This window comes from Benincasa hispida, chromosome 10 (genome assembly GCF_009727055.1).
Source record: "Benincasa hispida cultivar B227 chromosome 10, ASM972705v1, whole genome shotgun sequence".
Lineage (NCBI taxonomy): Eukaryota > Viridiplantae > Streptophyta > Magnoliopsida > Cucurbitales > Cucurbitaceae > Benincasa > Benincasa hispida.
This window is the reverse complement of record NC_052358.1, coordinates 6,311,236-6,320,809: the sequence shown is the minus strand read 5'-3', so window position 1 is coordinate 6,320,809 and position 9,574 is coordinate 6,311,236. Positions and strand designations below refer to the sequence as shown.

The window sequence follows — 9,574 nt, the reverse complement described above, 5'->3', positions numbered from 1 at the left end:
TATACAAAATTCATTATAGAATTAATTGTGTTTATAAATTAATTATTAATGAATTTTATATAATATTAACTATTGAATTGATAATAAAATTTTTAATTTCATTTTTAACTTTGAAATTTTGATTTCATAATTTTTGAAAAATTGGATTTTGAATTCAATTTAAAAATGGAATTTAGTTTGAGTGGGTTTTTCCCACACAAGATGCCAAAAATTTCAACCATTTTTAGCATGTCCTAGTGTCATTCTAAGATACATTTTCTGTTTGCATGCTTAAGTTGTTTGAAAACAAATTTAATCGACTTAATTGATGGTTGAGAATCAGAAAAACGGAAGAAGAAAAGTTCTTCTTCATGCAAACAAAAAAACCAGAACATTCTTCTTCAATCTCCCTTCATTCAGTCTCATTTTGGGTTCCACCACCTAATCTAAGGGCCAAGGGGATAATAGGGAAGGTCAAATGGTGGTCTACAAAGTGTTAAAGAGGATATTTCAGCTGAAATTGAAGGATTGAAGAGTTATTCAAAGACATAATTTCATAAACTCTATTTCTTTAATATGAACATGCTAGCTTGATTATTAAAATTGATGGAATTAGAGTACTTAAAATCCAAATTGCTTCTACTTGTTGATTGACTGACGAACACCTAAAGAGGCTAAAGTCAATACCAACAACTGGTATCAGAGCATGATTTAAGTACTCAATTCTTGTTAATTTTAGCTTGGTGGGTGTTTTTCATAAGTAGTATGAAAGTGGGTGTTGATATGGATAATTTCAGTTTTGACATTAGATTTCTCTTCAATTATGTTGCAAAAGTTGTAATTGGCTCTTTGTTCATAGGCTTTAATGTGTGTTTAAGATCGGCAAGTTTGTTAGAGTCAATAGAGTTGCAATTAGGTTGTAATTGAAGAAAGAAGGGAGCAAGTTCAACAATTGAAAATTGTTTTTGAAGCCTATGCCTTGCAGTGTTGCAACGCTATTCTTCGACAGCCAAGCAACATGAAGAGACTCCTCGAAGTGTTGCAATGCTAGTTTGGAGCATTGCAACGCTGTGCTTCAGTCAACCCAGAATGTGTGCACGCTCCAACGGGTGGTCCAGATGGTTTGATTGGACCGGTTTGACTCTTTTTTGTCTGATTCAACAGGGATCTGACTGGTTCAGCCTATTTTAGAGTCTTGAAGGTCCAGTTTGGGTGGTTCGGAACGGTTCATGTGGTCCAGAGGCTGTTTAAAGCTGCTTTTAATTATTAATGAAATAATTTAGGTTTGCTTGCTTAGGATGCCAAAACTGATCCATATTAGTGTGTGTTTAATTATTTATGCATTATGAATGTATGTTATAATTAAATAAATCTTATATGTGCATATAGTATTCTATGTAGATTTAAAACTTCATCGTTGGAAGCACGTAACATGTATTGAAAGTATGTTAAAAATGGTTATAATATACATTATGCACGTGTTAGGGTTTCATGCTTTAATATTAAATTATGAAATGCTTGATGAATGTTATGGATTGAAAGCATGTTTATTTTTATGAAGTGTTATGAAATGAATTAGATATTTAAAATCCATAACAAAGATAAGATGCATGCTCACCTAAGGTTAACAAATAACAACTTGTTTTTAAATAGTTAAAATAGATCGTTATCTTGTAAAATTTTGGTTACAAACTCACTCGGGCAAAAATCATGTCTAAGGTTTGAGGTACTTAAGTTGACGGTTTATGGAACACCTGCTACTTGAGGATTTTAGCAAGTTCATGAGCGTTGTTAATGTTGGGGTTGATGCCCTAAATCTCGTAGGGTCCTATAGTTTGTAAACATTGTTGAACAAACTCATTATGTATTTAATAAAATATTTGATATTTTATTCATTAGTTGCATTAACCACAAACCAATAAACTAACATCCAAGGTTATCTTTGTAACTTAAACATGTATGTGGAGACATACGGGTGGATCGTGTTTAAGTGATAACCTAAATGGTCTGTAGTAGATGGATCAGGCTGTGTACCTTATCCTGGTGACACTACGAGTATGGCCCCCTTTTAGGTGTTATAATTGTTGTAAAATACTACAAATGATATGATCCTAATCATTCATGTATATACATGTGAGTGGGGATATTTTATACAAAGGAGTTTGCATAAGACCGGACCACGAAATGTTTAGTCTCATTATATAACTCTGTTCATAATAGAGGCTTACATTTCACAAGAATGACCATGGGTAACATGACCTGAATCCTGAGTGAGTTGTGAACTCCTACTTATAAGGGCGACCCTTTGATTTGAATGGGTGGGAATGACCAAATCACCAAATCAACAAGTCTACCATTTTGGGGATTTGTCTGATTAGGGAGCTGGGAACACAACTACACAAGATGAAATTCACACTTTCCCCGAGGCAGGGGTAAGTAGATAAATTACTCTCTAAAAGGCTGCTTCTAGAGCTTGAACAATGTGGCGTCACACCCTCTCTTCACCCAAGAGGGGTCTGATCATAGTTGGACTATGATTTATTATTCTTTAGAGGGATCAGTGGTATTTAAGGAGTTAAGTGTAACTATAGGGGCAAAAAGATAATTTTGGACCAGCTGTACTTACGAGCAATTTGTGAAAGGTCATTGTACTGTTGATTGGTTATATCTCATGGAATAAAAAATATATCTGTAGTGTGAAGAGTGCAACTGTCAGTCTTTAGTGGAGTGTCCGACAGTTAACGGATGGTGAATAATGTAATTAAAAAGTTTAATTAATTATTCATGTACCATTGGAGCTTCAAGCAACAGGTCCATGAGGTCCTTTTAATAGCTCAATAGGATTTAGTTGAGAATCAGTTTTTGGATTAATTTGAATTTTTCAAATTAATAGAGGGATTTAATTATATATGATATAATTAAGTTGTTTTAATTATATGTGATATATTTGTCATAATGTATTTGATACATTATAGCTTAATGGGAGGAAATAATAATTTGAATGAGATTCAAATATAGTTTTTATGAATTGGATTCGTAGTTTTTAAATTTAATATAAATAGATTTATATTAAATGTCACATAAAAGAGAAAAAAAACTATAGTTTGTATTGTATGTGATACAAATAATAAGGAAGGGAGTTATAACTCCCTACCCATTCTTTTACGTGGGTGGTGGTTATTTTTGGCAAGGAGATTAAAAAGAAAAATATTTTCTTCTTCTTGTGGTTGTTGTTGCTGGATGTTTGAGAAAGAAAATACGGAAGTGTTCTATGGTTTTGTCTTGGTTTGGTAAACATTTTCAATCTTCCTTCTCTACCTTAAGTTTTCCCTCTTAACCAAAATAGTCAGAGCCCACCACTCATGGGTTCTTACCCTAAGAATACCAAGGTAACATTTGTGGTTATGTCTGGTTTTGTTCGAGGTTTATCTTGAAGAAGGTCTTCAAGAAGTTCGTGATTTGTTCAAGGGAAAAACTTGAAGAAAGGTCTTCAAAGTGAGGTTTCTCGAAACCCTTTCTTTTAAAGCATGTTGTGATTTAGAATTAAATGCATATCTTGTTGTTTGTTTACTGTAAACTTTTTATTCAATAAAAATGAAATTTGGTCGATCTACTTCTGCTCAAGGATCTCCTTGTTAGAGTTCCTTCAATTGGTATCAGAGCAAGGTTGTAGGTTTTGTATTCCAAATTTCATTCTTATATTGAATTGTTTTACAATAATGGTGGATTTTATAATCTGCATTCTATATATGCGATGAATGGTTGTGGATGAATTTGTTTATGGATATTTCGGGATAAAACTCTCTGTTTAAGGCTTTCTTTAATTTACAAATCTGGTTTATAAAGATCCCTGCGTCTTTTGGCATTAATTTTACAATCGAGTCTATAATTTGTAAGCTAGAGTCGCTCGTGCTATTCCCATGAGGCTTCAAGAAGGGTTGTAGAGTGTCAAAATTGCACTTTTTGAATCTTCAGTTAGAAATTGTGCATTACTTATTCCCGCTCACGAACAAGTTAGCAAATTCAAATACGAACAGCCAATGGCACACCGGGTGCCTCTCGCAACCTCCACCCCCGTTTTGGAGAAAACGGTTTTGGAGAAAATGTTTTCGCAAACAGTTTGATTGTAAGAATAGAGAAAAGAAATATTGTAGTGGGCTAGAAAGCAATATGCAACAACATCAGCTTTATAACATACTACTCCGAGAATGGGGAAGTGATGGTTAGTCTTATCCCCATATAGTACGTTCTGAACAAAAACAAATCCATCACCCTTGCATATAGAAATGGGCGAGCGGTTACTCACTAAGAAAATTACATATAAACCTAACTACCTAACAAAAGGAAATACATAAGATGAATGCATGGTAAAAAGAGGTGGAGGTAGTCATGTGGCCATGGGCAACACGCCCTGGACAAGCATAACCGTGACATTCTCCCCCACTCAATTGGTTAACGTCCCCGTCAACCGACTCTGCTCGAACCCAGTATACTGTTGAACAGCTGCCTTTGAGGCCTTCCATGCGCTCCCAACAAACTTCTCTGTCTTGGAGGCTTCTCCAGTTATCTAGGAACTCTTCCCAGCCTGCTCCTGGTCCTTTCGCTCTGTCGCTCCTTCCCGCAAGTCTCTCGTTGGCTTTTTCTCCTGCCTTTCTCTTCGTTGTGGCTTGCGGATGGGTCACCACTCTACATCTCTCCTCGGCATGGTTGGGATGATAGGGTTTCAGTCTACTCACGTGGATGATAGGATGAATCTCCATCCACGATGGTAACTGCACCCGATAAGAGGTTTTCCCAACCTTTTCGATGACTTCCAATGGTCCCTTAAAGTTGCTCACGAGGCGATGTTCTCTTTGCCCTCAACTTCGAAACTGTCTAAGCATAAATTCACTCGAACCCAGTCTTCTATTAGGAACTCTCAGTGTCTAGGCTTCCTCCTTCTTCTTCTCCTCCTCTTTAGAGTCGGGGACTTGTGTAAACTGTCCGGCTCAACAACAGACACTGCTCCAAGACACGCAGAATGTCTTGGGGGGCCTTCTCTTCTGCGATTTTGACTGACTCATAGGTAACGTTCTTATCTAACTGGAGGCCCAAAATCATCCTTATCCCTTTCGGTCGTCTGATCTCAGCATTCACAATGGTGGACGTAGACCCGGTGATCACTAAACACTTGGTGAGGGGTATTGGTATTACCGTGTGCTCAAGCAAAAACTTCATTCCCAACACTACATCAAAGTCATCCATCTTAACGATCACGAAATCAGCAGGGCCACTCCAGTCCCCCAACTTAACGACTGTCCTCTTTGCCATTCCTGTAATCGGCAAAGCCTCAGAGTTCACTGCTTTCATTTTACCTGCGTCTCCTTCCCAATGGAGATTAAGCCGTCTAGTTTCTGTTTCGAACATAAAATTATGGGTGGCCCCCAAATCGACCATGGTACTTTTGGCCGATTTATGGTTGACCCAAGCATCAACATATATCAGTCCGCCTCCATGGGATCCCTTTTTCTTCCCCTACATCCTTTTAAAGGGCAGCTAAATATCTCAAGACCCCAACCCATGGGATTCTATCTTTCTCTACTTGCACATTCTCGTCTTCTACATGAACAGCTTTGCCTTTCTAGTTCGAAGCTAATGAGGCTTAGAAAGCATTAAAGGTGGCTTGTTCTGGACATTCGCTCGCCTTGTGTGGACCCTTGCATATATAACAGGGTAAGGGCCGATAAAAATTCTTCTGATTCTGCCCCCGCCATGTATTTCTAGTCGTCTGCTGATGAGGTCTACTGTCCCCATTGTTGTCTTTATCTCCCCCACTGTTTCTCGATGGGCTCGGACCGTTGCTCTTTCTCCCCCTATTAAGGGATCTCGAGTGTTGCCTCATCTCTTGAGATTCATCAATCAAGTCAAATAACCGTTCGGCCATGGCGTATGCGACTGGGAGATCCTGTATCCTCTGCTCATACAGTTTCGTTTTTGCCCACGATTTAAGGCCTTCGACAAAAAAGAAAACTTTGCCTTTATCGGACATATCTCTTATGTTCAACATCAATCCGGTAAATTATTTCACATAGTCCCTAATAGTATCAATATGTTTCAATTCCCGTAGCTCGCGTCTTTCCAAAATCTCAACATTTTTGGGGAAGAACTGAGAACGCAATTCTTATTTCAGTCTCTCCCACATGTCGATGGTACACCGTCCCTCTTGGAAATCCATGAAACGGGATCTCCACCATAACTTGGCATCCTCTGCTACGTTCATCGTCGCTAGGGTGACCTTTGATTCCTTAGTCGCTATGTTTGTAGCTCTGAGTATTGTTCCATATCAAAGATAAAGTTTTCTAGCGCCTTTGCATCACGAGCCCCACAGAAAGGCTTAGACTCGGGTACTTTTACCCTGTTGAATTAGGTTGCACCCCCCACTGGGGCTTGATTTCCCATTGCTCTCATGATGAGGTTAATTTTTGCACCAATGTCTGCAATCTCTGTCCAGATGACATCGATGGTGGCTCAAAAGTCCTTGGACATTTCGATCACCATCTGAATGATCGTTCTTTGCGAGCTGTCTAGTTCTTTGACACGTTCTTTTATTAGGGCAACAGATCCCGGCAAACAACCCCCATGCTCGAGAGGCCTATCCATCGTGGTTTTTGCCTTTAGAGTTTTAACCCTTGTCAACAATTCTCTGACGAGCATCCTGTCTAGGCGTCCAGCCACCGCATCAATTTCATAGGCCTTGTCGGTGACTTCTTGTAACTGAGTCTCTAGGAACCGAACCTAATCAAGGACTTCTATTAAATAGAGCATTTGCTCTTCAATCTCGACTAATCGGTCAACATGAGACTTTCCCAACTGCTTTGTAGCAGACATGATCGCAGCTTCTCAACCTGTCTCTTATACACATCTAGATGTGTATAAGAGACAGAATCTCGACTAATCGGTCAACATGAGACTTTCCCAACTGCTTTGTAGCAGACATGATCGCAGCTTCTCAACTCTACGAGCCAACTTGGCTCTTACACCAAATGTCACAATCGCACTTTCTGAAGCTTCACTTAGTGATTGTGCGGCACTTGTTTCCGCTCATGAACAAGTCAGCCAATTCAAATATGAACAGCCAGTGGCACACCGGGTGCCTGTCGCAACCTCCACCCCCATTTTAGAGAAAACGGTTTTATAAAACGGGTTTGAAGAAAATGTTTTCGCAAACAGTTTGATTGTAAGAATAGAGAAGAGAAAGATTGTAGTATGCTAGAAAGTAATAAGCAACAACAGCAACAACTTTATAACATACTACTCCGGGTATGGGGAAGTAATGGTTAGTCTTATCCCCATATAGTGTATTCTGAACAAAAACACATCCGCCACCCTTGCATATGGAAATAGACAAGCGGTCACTCACAAAGAAAAGTACATATAAACCTAACTACCTAGCAAAAGGAAATACATAGGATGAAAGCATAGTAAAAAGAGGTGGAGGCGGTCATGCGGCCATAGGCAACAGGCTCTAGACAAGCATGACCGTGATACAGAGCGTTGTTTCGATGGAGAAGACGAAACAGAGGTTCCAGATCATGTAGCTGCAGCTAAATGATCAGGTAGCTCTTGTTATAAGAGGACTGTGACACAGAGCTGAGACAACCTCTCATGTTCCAACTTTAAGGGTTATCTCACCTTCTTCAAGCTTTTTCAAAGAACTAGTTTCCTGAAACAAGAAACAAATATGATTAGTGGCTCCTGAATCTAGTATCAAGGTTGAAGTATCATATTCCACTAAACATGTTTCAACGACCAATAAATCATATTTACCTTGTGTCATTTTCTCAACTTTCTTCTCTGTAAGGTACTTCAAGCAATTTCTCTTCCAATGCCCGTTTTGGTTACAGTGGAAACATTTTCCATTATCTGTATCCTTCTTTCCATTTCTTATCTTGGGAGCCTGTCTTTTTCCCTTCTTTTTCATTTGGGCTTTAGAGGTTCCAACTTTATTTTTAGAGGACGATCCTCTTATAAATTTTTTCTTGGTGATAGCAACATTTGCTTCCACTTCCTTCCCATTACCTAAAGTAAGGTTTTGGAATCACTTGAGTTTGTTAAGAAGGGTAGTGAGGTTAAATTCTATCTTATTTAAAGACGCATGTGTCTCAAAAGGTATAAAACTCTTCAGAAGAGATTATAAGATAAAGCTAACCTGGTTAGCCTCATCAATGGGTCCGCCATTTACTTCAGCGATATTGAAGTACATCATCATGTCCAGGACATGTTCTCTAACAGAGGTCCCCTCCTTCATCCGCTTCGTGTAAATGTGCTTAATTGCCCCGTGTCTAGGGACCATAATGGTTGCCCAAACATTTCTCTTAATGAATCTATTATCTTTTTAGCCGTAGCTAAGGATTCATGTTTCTTTGCTAAAACATCAAACATGCTGGCAAAAATGTAAACACGAGCCTTTTCATTGGCTTTGACCCATCGATCGTATGCTTCCCGAAAGTTCGGTTAGCATTTGAGGCTGGAGCTTGAGGACATTCCTTAGTTAAGATAAACCTTAGATCATCAACTACCAGTATTGTGTTTAGATTTGATTTCCATGCCGAATAATTATCGCCATTTAGTTTCTCAGAAGCTAAGAGTTGAATTATCGAGTTATTCATGCTGAAAAGATAAACATATCCTTTTTAGTAAAAAAAAAAAACATTAATCTTTTAAATCCAATCAAATTTAGCAAAAAAAAAAAAAAAACTAATGATGTACCCTTCATTATTATATTTTGCAACAATACTTCAAAAGTTTAGAGTAACCTCCACCGAAGGGCAGTCGATTATTCCTCTTTTGAACCAAGACAATCTTGACTAGATGCTAACCCCCAGAATAAATCTTTATTCTTATAGCACTTTAGTTATCGCTACTTTGGTCAAGAATATATTGACATCTTAGTAATTCTTGTTAGTATAACCTTCCATTTTTTTAATTTCAGAAACCAGAATCAACATGCTCCCGAAAGTGGAAAGTCAATATGAAAACTGATCTAAGAGAGTCTATCCAGATTTGGAGTTTGCGGTGTTCCGAATCCTATAATACAACCCTCTGAAGGGAAAGGTTGCTCCAGGGCAGACATGCAAGCGCATTATAGGAATCTCATGATGTGGCCTAATGGAAGAGACCGTGGGATATGTTGTTACATATCCCTCACCCACTTACTATGAACTATTTCCCCTATTCACCTTGATATTGATCCATGCAAACACTTTCCGGAAGGACTCCACTCCTAAGCACGATCCAAATCCCTGCATGGACCTCACGATGTGAACTCTTAGGAATGCTAGAGCTAAAAGTACGCTACTTCTCTCTAGCTGAAGTGTTCTATAACGGTTTAGGGTATATATAAAAAATACTTAGAGATATATTTCGGCTAAATTAAACATATCCTAAGTCTAGGTTATAGATCCATGTATAACTCTTATACTGGATTTTAACCTATGATGTCTAGGTGATAAACAAATTTTATTACCTCACATCTTTCATGCATGCTCATTAAAACTAGGGTTATTTGACTTAGACGCCAGTTTGATCTCCAGGTAGAAAGTGTTCCGTAAACCAT

The 9,574-nt window shown here is 38.3% G+C and overlaps 1 pseudogene; it reads right to left on the bottom strand.

The window, feature by feature from the left end:
* Nucleotides 1-8,056: 8,056 nt before the first annotated feature.
* On the bottom strand, nucleotides 8,057-8,627 carry LOC120088263 (annotated as a pseudogene).
* Nucleotides 8,628-9,574: the final 947 nt, after the last annotated feature.